The sequence below is a fragment of the Clinocottus analis genome, unplaced genomic scaffold, assembly GCF_023055335.1.
Source record: "Clinocottus analis isolate CAN_PGR_092001 unplaced genomic scaffold, fCliAna1.0.p SCAF_41, whole genome shotgun sequence".
Taxonomy (NCBI): Eukaryota; Metazoa; Chordata; class Actinopteri; order Perciformes; family Cottidae; genus Clinocottus; species Clinocottus analis.
In genome coordinates this window covers 950,621-967,209 of record NW_027176165.1, presented here as the reverse complement: position 1 = coordinate 967,209, position 16,589 = coordinate 950,621, and the positions used below count along the sequence as shown (strand labels likewise).

At 44.1% G+C, this 16,589-nt stretch overlaps 1 long non-coding RNA gene across 11 annotated transcripts in view; it reads right to left on the bottom strand.

Moving 5' to 3' along the window:
• Positions 1-262: 262 nt before the first annotated feature.
• LOC137801473 (uncharacterized) overlaps positions 263-16,589 on the bottom strand; it is a 34,149-nt gene continuing 17,822 nt past the window's right edge. The window contains exons 1-8 of one of the 11 annotated variants that reach the window (XR_011079754.1): positions 9,148-11,142; positions 8,453-8,481; positions 8,245-8,277; positions 7,756-7,984; positions 3,997-7,371; positions 2,859-3,087; positions 2,494-2,583; positions 263-669 (exon numbers count right to left, since the gene is read on the bottom strand). This is a non-coding gene — a long non-coding RNA (uncharacterized lncRNA). Of the gene's footprint in view, positions 727-909; positions 1,027-1,057; positions 2,584-2,858; positions 3,088-3,996; positions 7,372-7,755; positions 7,985-8,244; positions 8,278-8,452; positions 8,482-9,147; positions 11,143-16,589 lie in introns of those variants that run through there. The other 10 variants (XR_011079747.1, XR_011079751.1, XR_011079750.1 and 7 more) reach the window with 10 other exon arrangements.

Genomic DNA, 16,589 nt, shown 5'->3' with positions numbered 1-16,589 from the left:
CAGAGGCAGAACACACACACACACACACACACACACACACAGAGGCAGAACACACACACACACACACACACACACAGAGGCAGAACACACACACACACACACACACACACAGAGGCAGAACACACACACACACACACACACACACACACAGAGGCAGAACACACACACACACAGAGGCAGAACACACACACACACACACACACACACACAGAGGCAGAACACACACACACACAGAGGCAGAACACACACACACACACAGAGGCAGAACACACACACACACACACACACACAGAGGCAGAACACACACACACACACACACAGAGGCAGAAGCTCGAGAAGTTCAATCCTCTCTAATACTCATGGAACTAGCTGCCTGGTTTTACCCACACAACACGCTCTGCCCCCGTGCATCAGCATCGGGCCCCCGGCCTGTGGCACGTGCGTGGCAATGGAGGTGCCAGAGCAGAACAGTGCTCCATGTGGCCTCCAGCAGCAGCAGGAAGGAGAGCTGGATGAGCAGAGGGCTGCTGACCTGCAGGAACAGCAGACCGGAGAGCGCCGCCACAAAGAGCTGCCGGGATCCACAACACACCTCGGAGAACACGCAAAACGAGCCGGACGGCCTCGGGTGGGACCGACCTCCAGACCCCTTCAGCCCACACACTCAAGCTGCGGATCAGACATGGCGTCACGGTGGTCAGCTTCTGGGCAACACATTGTTCTAAACTGCTGGTGTCACAGGAGAACACACACACACACACACACACACACACACACACACACACACACACACACACACACACACACACACAGAGCCAACATACATGTCATGGTCTCTCTCTCTCTCTCTGTTGGGATTACAGAGACAGACAGAGTTGTGTGTGTGATTTTTGAATGAAACGTCTGGTCTACTTGTGTTTCATGTAAATCTGCATGAATTATCACAATGCATACTCATTACTATCACAATGCATACTCATTACTATCACAATGCATACTCATTACTATCACAATGCATACTCATTACTATCACAATGCATACTCATTACTATACGACTTATCACAATGCATACTCATTACTATCACAATGCATACTCATTACTATCTCATGAACTTTGTGTACTGATGTATCAGAGGAGGAAGTTCTCTTGTCTGCTGGAGAGAGAAAAGAGAGAAAGTTCATCCTGAGTCCTTTGCTGTGTGGCGACTCCCACGCTGCTCTGACTGCCCAGAAGCTTAATGAGCTAGCTTGTCCACGCTTCAGACGCATGGCGGCAAGATAGAAACATGCTTCATCAGCACATTTCCTTGATCATGCGTCGTCCGTCACCGAGTGGCTAACTGGGCCTGGTGTGACTGACTTAAACTTCTCCCTGACTGGAGACGGCGGGCTTCTTCCCACATCTGAGTCTGAGCACAAGAAGTCACCGCTGCCAGCGCTCAGGGACGAAGCGTCAACTTCAACACATCTTCCCTGGTTTTCACAGAGACCAGACTGAGCATCTGACAGCTTATTAAGGACAGATTTGAATTGACAATAGATGTTTTCTGACAATGAATTACGGTTGACATGAGATAATCTGCATGAAGAGATCCTTGAAACACAAGTAACTTGCGTACGTTTGTGTTACTGCAGATTGTTGTCCTGAGAGAGTCTATACAGACACACTTTGAAACACAACTAACTTCTGTGCTTTTAACCAATTTCATTTTAAGTAGTCTATATATGATGTCATGGAAACAACATAATCAAAGTGTGATAGCAAAATAAAACCAGTTTTACGTCTTGTAAACTGGGACCAATCATTTTAAGGCCTCCAGTTTTCTTCAGAGAAGTGAATCTTTGGTGACGACCGATGCTGCCAGAGGATGTGAAGGTAAAGCAGGTGTAGTGTGTCTTACTACACGAGGGGATTCAAACAGGAAGGTAGTACCATTGTATATAACGTCTGTACTACTTTGTTACCTAAGAGGACCTATAGTTTGAATTAACTAAACACACACCGAGGGAATACAAGTACACTCATGAATAAAATCCTAATGATAAAACTGCGGGGCGAGATAAAAGGCCGGGTAGTATATTCAACTAGGGGAGTATTATCATTTGCTCTAAAGATCCCTGAGCTAATAAGGCGTGACCACCGTGTTAGTGCAGAAGCTGCTGCTCCCATAAATCTCCCCCCATCCTCTCCTCCACCCGTAGAAGCAGCAACTCTGTTTACGTTTCAATAGATAGAATTATTCTTAAAGCATGAAATAGAGACTGTATTCAGCCAAGAGCATTTGCTAAAAGTGAAAAGGAGTTTGACTGTATTTTAGAAACAGCAACTTTCCACCTGTAACATTATGAACAAGACTAATAAGAATCAAATATTGTTGAGAGTTTATGATGATGATTAGAAGTCCAAACACAGTCACCAGCATGGTCCAATGAGCTCTCCCAGTCCAGACTAATTAAACACACAGTACATCCTGAATGTTTGAAGTACTCACTGTGCAAAGATAACAATCTGTATGAAGGATATGAAGCAGAATACTAGTAGAGTGCATGCCTCCAAAACGATGCTCCACCTTCTTGGATTACTGCAACAGGAAGAAGAAGAAGAGAGTCAGAGATGAGCAGCAGCTTCAATATAGAAGAAACAAAGTCATGACTCTCCCATTTTTCCGTCATCAGCTCCATTACAGCCGTCACTAATCCTACAAACTGACAGCAGTCAAGTTAGAAACATGAAAAGTCTGTGAAGACAACAAGTCTCACTGTGGCTCATTTGCCTTTAAATCACTTGTTCTTGTGGTAAAGCTGGTGTATTGTAACACAGTCCGTGGTGTTCACGCTGATCAAAGGTGACCTCTACCTCCGCTGACAGCCAGCAGCAGGGTCCCCGAAGCCCGGATCCAGGGAGGAATCCCCACCGGCAGCCACGAAGCCACAGGCACAGGGGGAGGCCGTGCAGCCCGTCAGCACCAGATACACAGCGCCGGTTCAAACCTGCTCGCTCGGGGTGCCACAGACGGGATTCCCAGTGACAGAGACTTGTTCCCTTGGAGCCCGTTCTTCCAGCATCAGCTTGGGCGTTGTGGTCTCTACACACACACACACACACACACACACGAAACACTCCTCTCAGACTCGGTGGAGCCCTGACGCAGCACAGTGACGGCTGCTGCTGGCGTCATGAGCATGAATCAGCTTCATCTTGGTAAATACTGGGCTCCTGTGGACCAGCTGGATGCGACCGGCACGTCCGCACCCTCGGCAACGCCTCCTGCTGGGGGACAACGCCATGCCAACCTCGGACTCTGCCGTCCACTCCTGCAGCACCTTTCATCAATCAGGTCGTTCTTATCTAAATGATGCTGGGCTCTGAGAGTCAGCATGCACAGCATCAGAGGCCGACATGCTATGTGGCTATGATGAATGTCCTTACACCGCCTTTAAACAAATCCAGTCTTAAGATGGAGCAAAGCATCATCGTGCAGCAGCAGCATAGTTTGACCTGCTTTTCCTCCCATGCCAAAATGTCTTTCTTTTCTTCTTCACTTGTCATTGCAGCTAAAGCACAGGTGTAATGAATAGCATTACTTGTAATGTCCAGTGTCCCAATGCACACTGAAATGAAAGGCCGGCATGTTGGTGTTGAGTTGAACCCGCGCTTCTCTTGTTCTGGGTGCTGGACAATAAGCGAGGGTCTACTGGGACGTCCTGCTGCATCAATAAACAGGATAAAGCTGGAGTCGAGGCCTTTACCATCCAGTGCCATGTGGGTTGAGTCCAGAGGGACAGAGGGGGCTGGTGTCTCACGGGAAGCAGCCATCACAAGGCCGATGCTCAAGTGAAAGAGACCAACGCACATGCAGCAGCCACCAGGACAGCTGGTGAGGGCGTGTCCCCACGTTACCCGAGCAAAGGCCATACGAATGAAGACACCGTTGTGCCGCCAGCGTCTAAGGATACTACTACTGTATAATAATACCACTGTACTAGTACTATACCATAATATCCTAGCAGTGCGTCTGGTCCACAGTAACCTGGGTCTGCGGTTGTGACGTCACAGTGACAACACGAGTTGTTACCACGTGCTTCTCAGCGATGACGTTGGCCAGTCCAGCAGAAGCTGTCCTTCCTGTTGCCCCACGAGCTCTCATGTCTGCTCTTGTAGCTTTCGTTGCAGTGTGTCACGTTAACACCGGAGCCTAAAAAGACAGACAACACTTAAATATATATACTTATATTCAATTCAAGTTATGCAGCTTTGCCTCAGAGGGCTTCACATTGTCCACAGCCGCTGTGACGGATCCGCGTCTCGGAAGTGGCATGAAACTTACTGCTACATGAAACAAGGTTGTGTACAATTGTGTATTTTTATACCATTTATTCACTGATTTGAACGTCTTCCTCACGAGATGAGATGTCATTTTGAATAGTCTATTTACTGGTTTGTCAAATTGAAATGTTTGAATGTAAAAATGATATTTCTGCTTTCATGTGTTTTAATGTTCCATCTTGAATCCCTAATGTTGTTGTGGAAAGCTGTTTCATCACGTGCTCTTTGTGTTACGTCTCCATTCTTCCATTGGGAACCGCGTGCTTAACGGCACATTGCAATGCATTGTGGGCAATTCCCCTGAGCAAAGTTGGCATCTATTTTGTTGTTTGTTTTTGTTTGCTCGTCTTCACATTCGTGTTCTCTTGCGTCTGTTATTGTCTATTGTGTAAAGCATCTTTGTGTACTATGAAAAGAGCTATACAAGTTGAAACTATTATTATTATTATTATTATTATTATTATTATTATCATCATCATCTAACGCTGACTGATAGAAAGTGTTCAAAATGTCTGCCAGAGACTCAAACACTTGACGCGACAGAGGGACAGAGCTAAACCTCACGGACTCAAAGTCTGCGAGTCCTTCAGGGTGGAGACTGGGACTGGACCAGCGAGTGTTGCCATAGTCACCCGCGTGCACGACAGCGTGTGCAGAGGCGTCCAGACAGAAAGACACGCCCTGTCAGGATGACCGTTGCCTCCAGACGTTCACAAACAGCCTTGTGTCATACGAGTAATATGAGAGAAGAGCAGCTGATGACCATTTGGAGCAGTTCTGCATGTACACAACCGTTTTAGAACTTCAAGTCCAGAAAACCGATAACAAGTGAACCAAAGTGTTCAACGCACAAACTAAATGACTTCCCCTGCAGCAGGAGACGACCGCCTCTTAAGAAGGATTCAAACCTCTCTAAGGAGGACAACGTTTTAGAAACAAGGCGCATAAAGTTAAACCACAATCGTGAAGTGGTATTTGGATCAGCGGACCAATCAGAGTTCTCAGACGGGGCGGTAATGAGAAACTCATCACTTGTAAATGAAAACAATAAAGTTATAACTTCTTACCCCAAAGCAGGAGGCAGCAGCTCCAGCTGACTCTAATGACATCATAAACACAAGACACTTCTTAAAATGGGCGCATCACTAAACCTTCAGTCTTGCTAGCACGGTGGATACCAGTCACAACCATTTAGCTTCTGGGACGAGATCAGAGAAAGTCTCAGTCATGCCCTGCCAGCTCGCGCTCCATCAAAACACCAGCAGGTCACTTTACACCTGAAAGTGCCAGGGTTCTCAGTGTCTTATCGGGCCAACAGGGAGTCTGAGGTCTGGCACCTGGACCGCCAATCCTGTGAGTCACGTCATCATCTCACTCTCTCCAATAGTTGAGTCTGTGGAGTCTAGAGTCAAACATACCGTGGTCATCTTCCATCCAGAGCGACACTCGTCAGACAGCTCCGTTCTAATGGCTGAAGACAATGAAATGTTTAGGCCACTTTACTTTTAAAACGCCAAGAATCAGCGAGTCGCGCATGCGCAAGTTTAACCTGTTAACAGCGTAACTAAACATTTACCTGACAGTGCAGGCATTTCTCCATATATTTCAGAGCTGCCAACTTTTCAAAAAACCTCGCCATGAAATTTTGTCGACGACGACGACAAATACGCGCCGCCGAACAGCTGTGTGTCGGGAGGGCGTGACTTGGGGGTATCGGGGCTCTCAAGTCTCACGCATTGAGCGTGACTGTCACTCATTACGGTCTTGTCTCTCTGCCGGCAGTCCACCGCAACTGTGTCTGTAAACCTATTCGCTGCACAGACATCCTGTTACCCCAAACAGATGCGCTCCTCAGCGCCATCTATCGTCGGGGAGTTTGAAAAGGAACGAACGCGCCTCAGACTTTTTTTGCCGGGAGATATTGGTTGTGTGGCGTGTGAAAACATGAAAAAGCGTGTGTCACACGGCAAAACCGTCAGAGTTGGTGGCTCTGATATTTATTAATGACTTCGTTTTATGTCCGTGTACTTTGTTTTGTTTAACGTGTGAAGCCAGCAGCTCATTGTTGGTACAAGACACGAGCACTTTGGTTAGTTTTACTTTCAGTTCAGAGAGCATCGTTCAGAGAGCTGCTCCGTTGCTCCTTTCAGGAGAGCTACTGATGCCATCTTCAACCTGGGAGCGTTTAAAACACAGATATAACTTAGTTGTCTACTTTTCACGCGACATATTTTTTTGACGCTCTCTGTCCGCTGCTGTGCGTGTGCTCACCTGTATGCGCGCAAGCGTCTGTGCGCATGGGGAACTCACGCAACCACGTAGAGACATAAATGACAAGCTGTCGTGTAGATCCGATCAATAAAATATGGCCGTTTAGTTTGTTTAATAATAGAACATAATGTAAATATGTTCTATAGGAAAGAGAACTGTAAATGACGTTTTGTGATCTGGCGCTATAGAGAAAATTATAGGGAGAGCGGGTTTTTATCAGGGGGGCACCCCGCCCTCCTATTATAATGGTAAGGGAAACACTGGATTCTCCGACTGGGGCAGCAATAAGACACCAAAGCAGTCAATGAATCATCTGTTGGCAGATGAAATGAATATACTGCACAAAGCTACACCTACATTGACTTCTATTGGTCACGAGTGATCTGGACGAGAGCAACGCAGAATCAGATTGATGCAACTCCATGTGTAATCCAGAGTTAAACTGGTATCAAGAATGAAAACAGTTTCTCAGAAGTTGGTCGTATCACATTGGTACAAATGGATATAATAATCACCATTGAAACTGCAATATGACGACATGTACACTTTAAAGTTAGAGGGGGAGACTTACCACGAGTCCAACAACGTAAAACTGATTTCTCCTTGTGGATTCAATAGTTTTAGGCTGACATCACTTTCATCAGGTAGGTAATCGTAGGTCATCTCGTTATACCCCAACACGAGGCAACTCACATGAAGCCCATGTTTTACTCACCACGGTGCACTTTGCAGGTACTCTGAAGAGTTTAGGGAGTCAACAATGCAGAACAACCTGAAGAGAGAAACCACAGTTAGCTATAAACTGAGGCGTAAAGATGAGCCCCTGCATCGTCACGGCGCATCAGCTTAATAACCTAGCATCACAAAAATCAGGCATATGCTTGTGTAGCCGAGGGTTTCTCTTGCGCCTATACTGTAATAATATTAATACAACGCTCCGTTGGTTTAGCTAAGACTGAAACCACTTTATTCTCGTCTTCCTCTTCACTCCAACCTCCTCTCCTTCCGTTTCCCCTCCACAATAAAAGCCCCAGAAACATTGCTTCCAAGAGAACCGTTTATGTACACAATATATATTAGCTTACACTTGTCTTTTTAAAACATCATTTATGGCCTATTGAGTTTGACAATTCCTTTTGGCTTCAGTCTCACTCACCTACCAAAGTCCTTCATTCCTCTTTGATCAGCATGAATACCAGAAGGACAAGCCGTCAGTTAGACTTCTGGGGCCGGTTTTTCAAAGCTTGTAATCCAGATCAGAATGATCCGGATAACCTAATCCCCCTGTCCTTAGGATTAACCTGATCCATTCCGGTATTTCAAAACTTTGCCGGATTGGATCAGAGTGATCCTGATACTGGCAGATTGGGAATCCGGCCCACCCCCTGGATCACAGACAGGAAACAGAAAATGGAGCGAACATTTTCAGAAAAAGGAGAAGCTGGAACAACTATCATCTCTAATGCTAAATCACTATATTCCAGTCTCCTACTTCCATTACAAATATGCAAATTAGACGTTGACGCCATTTAATTCAGTGATAATGTAGCGACTTTCCTTGCTGAGGAGTTGTCAACTCTGCCTCAGAGTCAGTTGATGAGCTAAAACACCAGACTTCACTAGACTTTCATTCATTTTTAATTACCATGTGGAGAATTCAGCCTTTTTCTCCTCAAACCTGAAGTGGAGAAAAACAAAATCCATGAGTTTCAAGATGACTTCACACGTGCACACTAACAGTTTCATGCTACTCAGAATATAAGATGAAGTTCACACATATTTTCAGTGAGAGTTCATTTAATATACAACTGAGACTACTCATGTCAGAACGAGCCACGTGTTGTAGGCGTTACCTTTGCAGCTAGCGCTTTGTGGACATCATCTGTAAGCCAAAGAAAGCATTGCTTCAGCATGGCGACCCGTTAGCTAGCGGGCTAACCTCAGGCTTAAGGGCGAATTATACTCCTGCAGCTACAACTGCTGCTGGCTACGCAGTCTGATTGACGGACTCGTGTTGGTTTATAGTTCCTGTGTTTTTCATACTCCAGAACAGCAGGTGGCGCAACGAGCGTTTAGAGTCGACCTGCACACCGACGTTCACGATATCTCCCTCCAGGAATTCACCTCCATCTGATTGTCCTGATACTCCGTCAGACAGGTTATATAAATGCTCATATTTGTGGACCTCTTCATCCAAACGTTCTTCAACAGGATCTATTGTTTGTGTTTCTGCTGTGGCTTTTAAAAACTGCGTAAAACCCTAGTATAAATCAGCCTTAAGCCTGCAGGGGTGACGACAGACACTTAATGCGTGTCCGGACCCTTTAGCTAACGAGCTAACCACCTGCTAACGCGTGTCCGGACCAAAGCCATCATTTGCACACTTTCATTTTGATGTCACCTTTAAAAAGGTGAAAAGTGATCCAGAGACACACACCTGAAGGTGGAGCTAAAGTCAGGGCCGGGCCGCCATTAAACACCAGGAAATAAAACATTAAAAACCGCGTCTGGCATGACAGCCGAGATATGCATTTGTATATGAACTTACCGAAGGCCGTCCTAGTTTCAAAACACACATTTAGACGATACAAATGTGTCTGGAGACGTCGGTTGTGCGTCGTGCCGCGCGCTCACGGTCAGCTCCACGACCAACGGCTTGTTATGCAAATGAGCTCGTTACTGTCCCGCGAGCCAGTCGGTTCTTCTTCTTCTCTTCTGTTATTGGAGGTTGGCAACAACTGTTTGGTGCATTAGCGCCACCAACTGGTCTGGAGTGTGGATCAGGATGTCGAGCACAGCCCTCAAGAAACAACTACTGAATACAATGACAACAAAACAACAAAACATGCCATGAGGTTAAATGAATGAAGTAGATTCTTTAATACAAAAAGAACACATAATTGTGTTAGTGCCAATTTCCATATTATAATTTTAACAGTAATTTAGACTCAGATGTTTATATTATTTAGATTCATATTATAGTGATTGCATAATTGTATTTTATTTTGCTTTTAAGTTAGAATATGTTTTGCACATGCATTAATTAGAATATTCATAGATAAATTGTGACGTCTGAGCTCACGTATTGTTGTACACTGTCGGACCTTTTTTACTGTGACACAAGAATTCAGTAAAGGACGGGCGAAACACTGTTTTTCTACCGTTGTTGAAATACATACACGCGTAGACTCGTTGTTTTTCCGTCCAAGACTGGTTAAACGAATGAATTTATTAAGAAACAGTAACTAATGACAATCGGGTATTTTAGCCACTACAAATTGATTTTGGGCTGCCTGATGAATACAAAAATGTAATAGCATAAAATAGTCAAACTAAATATGAAGGAATGAATGTCATTTAGCCTTTCACATGAGATCCAAACTGAAGGTATTGATCACAAGACAATAAGGAATCACTTCACTCTTTACATTAAGCGCATAGATCAAGCGCTGGCTAGAATTTGTTGTCAGCATTCATCTACATAAAAGCATACAGGTCCATCTTACTATATACTGCCATTCAATGTGGAGGCTCTGGGTGGAATCCATCCAGCGTTACTGTTTGCTGCTGATTTCTCCAAATAGAGATTTCACTTGAAGGTGTTGAATGACTCAAATATTGATAAAGTTCCTAAATCCACGGTTAGCAACAAAGTCAGTATACTGGAGAGGATTGCAGTGGACTGTGATGGACTATAGTGGATTGTAGTTGACTGGTGGGCTGTAGTGGACTGTATTTACGAAGGTCAAAGCCTCTTTCAGACACATGGGAAACAGCCTTCACAGGAAACACTTCTTCCCTGGAACGATACAGACTTAAAGAATGTGTTAATGCTCTCTGCAGTCAGCAGAAAATGACCGTTGCAAATCAGTATCACTTTATTATCGTCAAGCATATTGGCCTCAAGTAAGATGGTTTACGCTTTGAACTTCTTTCCTCTGCTGACGTTCTGTGTGAACCAACGCTTACCTCTGTAAACAGTCAACACTGCACGGCCGTTCTATGAGCCTACACAATATTAAAAATGAACACCTTGAGACTCCGTGAAGAGGCCTTAAACTCACCTATGCAACGCTGTATGACTTGCTAATATCCATGCATGTTGGCCTTCAGGAAGTGCCGTCACACTGTGATCTTTCCCCAGTGAGAATCAGTGGCGTGGGATTCCGCCCTCAGCCTTCAGTGAGTGCCGTATAGTCCACATTACGGGCGGACTGGGAGGAAAAAGTGTCCCTGTTCCTGTCACAGACCGACACACTCGCATTCTGACCACGAGCGTACGGGGTGAGGAGACCGGCCCGCGGAGCCGCTCCATGTGACCAGAAAGAAAAGAAGTCGCCGTGAGCAAGGAGCCCGGCGGTCCCCGCTTTTATTGCGCCGTGGGGTTTCAGAGACCCTCTGACTCCTCGATCCGTGGTACAAGGCGGGTCGGGTGGATTGCCCACATCGCCGCAGACCCCTGACACGGATCCACAGAGCTATGACTCTGAGAACAATAAGAAGAACCCTAGGTTTCTCCTCAGCACTGTGACCAGGTTGGCTATCAATGATGTCATGATGAAGAATGAGTGACTGGAGTAGTTCCATCTCACAGAGCAGTGGAGAGAGACGGCAGCAGGACCACTGCAGGCCAACTGTGGGGTCTGATAGATCGAGAGAAATATATTTCAATGCCCCCTCTAACAAGAGCAGCTACACTCTCTCACCTCATCGCTCTCATTCTAACCACAGACTTTTAAAGTGAGCCTTGATAAACAGTGGCAGTTATTTAAATAGTAATTCACCAACGGAAGACTCATCACACACGGCACACACAGTCGTGTAGAATCAAGCTTGTGAACATGGTTCCTGTACTTTGACCTTGAAGTAGTATTCTATGGAGTTGAAGGACAGCGTGTGCAGCTTGAATGATCTCTTTGTTGGTAAAGTCTTTCCTGTTCTTGTAATCCTGGTGTCAGACCACTGAGAGGGACTCACTCTTGATGTTGTCCAGACTCAGATCTCCTTGTGTCATACCAACAGCAATGCATTACACATTTCATTTGGCGCGTTTGCAAACGGACTCTTTCTGGACCAGATAAAACATACTTTTAGTGTAGTTTCAGAATGTGGTGAAGAAGTAGAGATCAGCTGGTAGTTTAGTCAACGAGGGGTTTCTCAAGTTCCTAAAGTCTCTTAAACTATGCTGCTTCCAGCAAGATGATCCGTCTCCATTCAAAACACTTTGTTGGACTGACACTCAGCCTTTAAAGGACTTACTTTGGACTGAGGGCGGGACTAAATGCTGTTGAACCAATGAGTTGATTGATGGATCAGTTGACCAACACAGGAATTATTCATTGTTTCAATATGAGTCAGTTCAAACAGCCAAACTGTCCTGTTTAGACGCGTGGCTTTTCTTTGTCTGGTGTGAGGCGCTGTTCGTGCTGCTGAACCACAGGGAGTTCATCTTTTTGAATCTCTGCAGCTTTAAAAGCTTTTCTCTTCCGCTTTAGTTCCAACATGTCTTGTTTTGAGAGTTCCTCCACCTCGTAGTGTCATCAAGTAACTGAGCAAAACCAACATGTTGATTACTTCTCTGATGCACTACAATTATCACAGGAGGAAGTCTTTCTTCTTAAAACAATAGAGCATATTGGTAGATCACATGACTTCTGGTGGATGCTTACTATAGAGCACATCAGATTACACTATGAGGAATATGGAGGACTTTGTCACCATTTCCTACTGCAGCTGTCTACATGTTGCAGGGCTGCGTGTGTGTGTCTGTGTGTGTGTGTGAGTTCATCACTGAGAGTAAGAAATGTGCACATGAGGTGTGTAACATCTTCAGAAGACTCAATGGTGAACTTCTAACGTCCTGAACGCTCCTGCACTACTCTTATCTCCCTTCATGCTCATCCCCAGCTCCTTGTGTTAATCACTATGTTCTAAACCTCCAATAGATTTCAACAGCAGCTCATCAGGAAGATGAGAAGCTTTAAAATGTCCACTCGGCAGTTTTAAAAGGCTGAACTGGTCCAGCAGCAGTAGATCTGAACATCGGCCACGACAAGTCACTGCACCTGCACGGTCTCTGATGTTTACCTTCTGCCCTCGTCATGAAACACATGAAATAAGGAAAGCTTCCTTCCAATAGCATAGGAAGTGAACAGGTGTTGGAAGAAAAAAGTATTCACGCCTAATCATTTACTATTTCTCTGTTATATTCAGACTTCTCATCTTACTGTCTCTGTTTAATCTTACACACAAACTCAGCATGTCTCCTGATAGCAGTGAGACTGAATCTGTATGTTTCTGTCTGAAAGAACGTGCAGTGCCTTTGTTATTAGATGACCATTTCTTACAAACCGCTCTATGGGACGAGGGGAAAGGTTCCCGATTAGGCTGAAGACGTCATGAGGGTTTCTGTTAGTGGTCATGATGAGTATTTAAGAGGTGGTTCTTTGAGAGATCTTTGAGCAGTCTTGGAAATGCAATTTGTCTATCACGTACTTCTGACTCTGCTCCTTCCTTGCAACGAATAAATGTTCCTGTTTTAATGATTTTACTCCAAGGGGGTCGAGTGAATTTTTCTAACAGACAGTATTGTGTATTCAGAAGTATAGTGTAAGATCCATCATAGACTTTATTAAGATGTGTTTTTGTGATGTATAAAATGTCTTGAACTGTTCCTTTAATTACATTGCTGACGTAGTAACCTCATGACGTCCTTACCTCGTTTGCTCAGTTGAAGTTGTCAGTCTGTGCAGCGAGACAGTTTTTTGACCTTTGTGCCAAGTAGAGTATTTGAATGACTTTTGTAACTTTGTAACAAATGGAAGTTTTAATGTCTCTGTAGAAGGATTTGCGTCAGACATCTCTCCACTGTCTTGTGGGGTACCGCAGGGCTCGGTCCTGGGGCCCCTGCTATTTTCTTTATATTTATTGCCTCTGAGACAGATCATTAAAACTTATGATGTTGCTTACCATCTGAATGCAGATGATATCCAACTCTACGTCTCCTTTAAACCCATTGAGGCTTTCAGTCTCACCAGTCCTCTAGACTGTGTAAATGCCATCAAGGACTGGGCAGCAGGAAATGGCTTACAACTAAATGAAAATAAGACGGAGGGTCTAGTTATTGCACCTGATGATGCTGTCCCTATGATCAAGTAGAGTATTGGTCCTCTTTCCTCTGCTGTCCGCCTAAACCTGCGTAATCTAGGGGTAATATTTGATAAATCCCTGTCACTTGACCCCTATGTGAAGCAGCTGTCGCAATCTTGTTTCTTCCACCTTTGAAACATTTCCCAATTGAGATCTAATTTATCTAAAGCTGAATTAGAGATGATCCTACACGCTTTTATCTCTTAACGTAATGATTACTGCAACACACTTTTCTCTGCACTCAGCAAATCTGCAATAAACCGGTTGCAGATAATCCAGAATGCTGCTGCCCGAATACTGACAAGGACAAAAAGACAGTTTCATATCACCCCCAGTCTCAGGTCTCTTCACTTGCTCCCCGTAGTGCATAGATCCACTTTAAAATCCTCACCCTCACATACAGAGCACTATACGGTCAGACTCCATTATACAGGACTGTCTCAGAAAATTAGAATATTGTGATAAAGTTCTTTATTTTCTGTAATGCAATTAAAAAAACAAAAATGTCATGCATTCTGGATTCATTACAAATCAACTGAAATATTGCAAGCCTTTTATTATTTTAATATTGCTGATTATGGCTTACAGCTTAAGAAAACTCAAAAATCCTATCTCAAGAAATTAGAATATCATGAAAAAGTATACTAGTAGGGTATTCAACTAATCACTTGAATCGTCTAATTAAGTCGAAACACCTGCAAGGGTTTCCTGAGCCTTGAAAAACACTCAGCTTGGTTCAGTAAACTAAATCACAAGTATGGGGAAGACTGCTGATCTGACTGCTGTCCAGAGGACCATCATTGACACCCTCCATCAGGAGGGGAAGACACAAAAAGAAATTTCTCAAAGAGCAAGCTGTTCACAGAGTGCAGTTTCAAAGCACATCCACAAAAAGTCTGTTGCAAGGGGGAAATGTGGCAGGAAACGCTGCACAACCAAGAGAGATGACCGCAGCCTTAACAGCATTGTGAAGAAGAGTCGCTTCCAGAATTTGGGGGAGCTTCAAAGACAGTGAACTGAAGCTGGAGTCCAGGTATCAAAAGCCACTGTTCACAGACGTGTCCGGGAAATGGGCTACAATAGCCGTATTCCCATGGTTAAGCCACTTCTGAACTCAAGACAACGGAAGAAGCGTCTGACTTGGGCTATGGAAAAGAAGCACTGGACAGTTGCAGAGTGGTCCAAAGTCCTCTTCTCAGACGAAAGCAAGTTTTGTATTTCATTTGGAAGTCAAGGCGCCAGAGTCTGGAGAAAGGCTGGAGAGGAGCAAAATCCAAGTTGCTTGAAATCCAGTGTGAAGTTCCCACAGTCAGTGATGGTTTGGGGAGCCATGTCAGCCGCTGGTGTTGGTCCACTATGTTTCAAGTCCAGAGTAAATGCAGCTGTGTACCAAGAGATTTTAGAGCGCTACATGCTTCCATCTGCTGAAAAGCTCTATGGAGATGAGGATTTCATTTTCCAGCATGATCTGGCACCTGCCCACAGTGCCAAAACCACCAGTAACTGGTGTACTGACCATGGCATTACTGTTCTCGATTGGCCTGCCTTTCCCCTGACCTGAACCCCATAGAGAATTTGTGGAGTATTGTGAAGAAGAAGCTGAAAGACACCAGACCCAACAATGCAAATGAGCTAAAGGCCGCTATTGAAGCATCCTGGGCATCCATTAAAACCTCAGCAATGCCACAGGCTGATTGCCTCCATGCCACGCCGCATTGATGCAGTAATCCATGCAAAAGGATTCCCAACCAAGTACTGAGTGCATTAATGGACATTTTCAAATGTTTGATTTTTGTTTTGCTGTTATAAATCTTTTTTTTTACTTGGTCTGAGGAAATATTCTAATTTTTTGAGATAGGATTTTTGAGTTTTCTTAAGCTGTAAGCCATAATCAGCAATATTAAAATAATAAAAGGCTTGCAATATTTCATTTGATTTGTAATGAATCCAGAATGCATGACATTTTTGTTTTTTTAATTGCATTACAGAAAATAAAGAACTTTATCACAATATTCTAATTTTCTGAGACAGTCCTGTATGTGGCTGAACTACTCCGCCCATATTTAACAGCCCGCAACCTCAGGTCCAACCAGTTAAATCTTCAGTCCGTCCCACACGCTCGCTTTACGACTCGTGGTGACCGAGCTTTTGAGGCAGTAGCTCCTAAGCTTTGGAACACTTTACCTGTACAAATTCGGTTTGCTGACTCGGTGATGTCTTTTTTTTAAAAAACTAAAAACTTACCTGTTTGTGCTGGCGTTTGTTTAAATACCTACGACCTGTTTTTATCTACTTTTATCTGTTTTTATTTGTTTTTAATGTGTTTTTTGCTGTTCCATCTTGTAATGTGTTTTTTTACTGTGTTTTTTAATCCGTACAGCACTTTGTGACCTCTTTGTCTGTGAAATGTGCTCTATAAATGAAATTATTATTTTAAATGAAATTATTATTATTATTATTATTATTATTATTATTATTATTACTACCTAAACGATGCTGTCAACTCACGACAGCTTGGAAATAACTATTTGGAAGGCCAGCCAATGGAAGTATCAGGAGTTCAGGCTAAAGTCCGGAATGGCGATACTGAAGACACACCTGTTAAGGATCAAACTGAACCTTTGGAAGATCAGTGCATACGGTCTTCAAACACATCCTCTTCTATAAGTGATAAAACATTTTTCTACATTTGTAGAAAACCACAATTAAAGTTTACGCGTCACTTAAAAACGCATGAAAAGACAAATGTGGATGTCGCTCAAGTTTTGGCACTACCAAAGGACGCCAAACAACGCAAGAAAATGCTCAACAAACTACGGAACAAAGGAAACTACAAACACA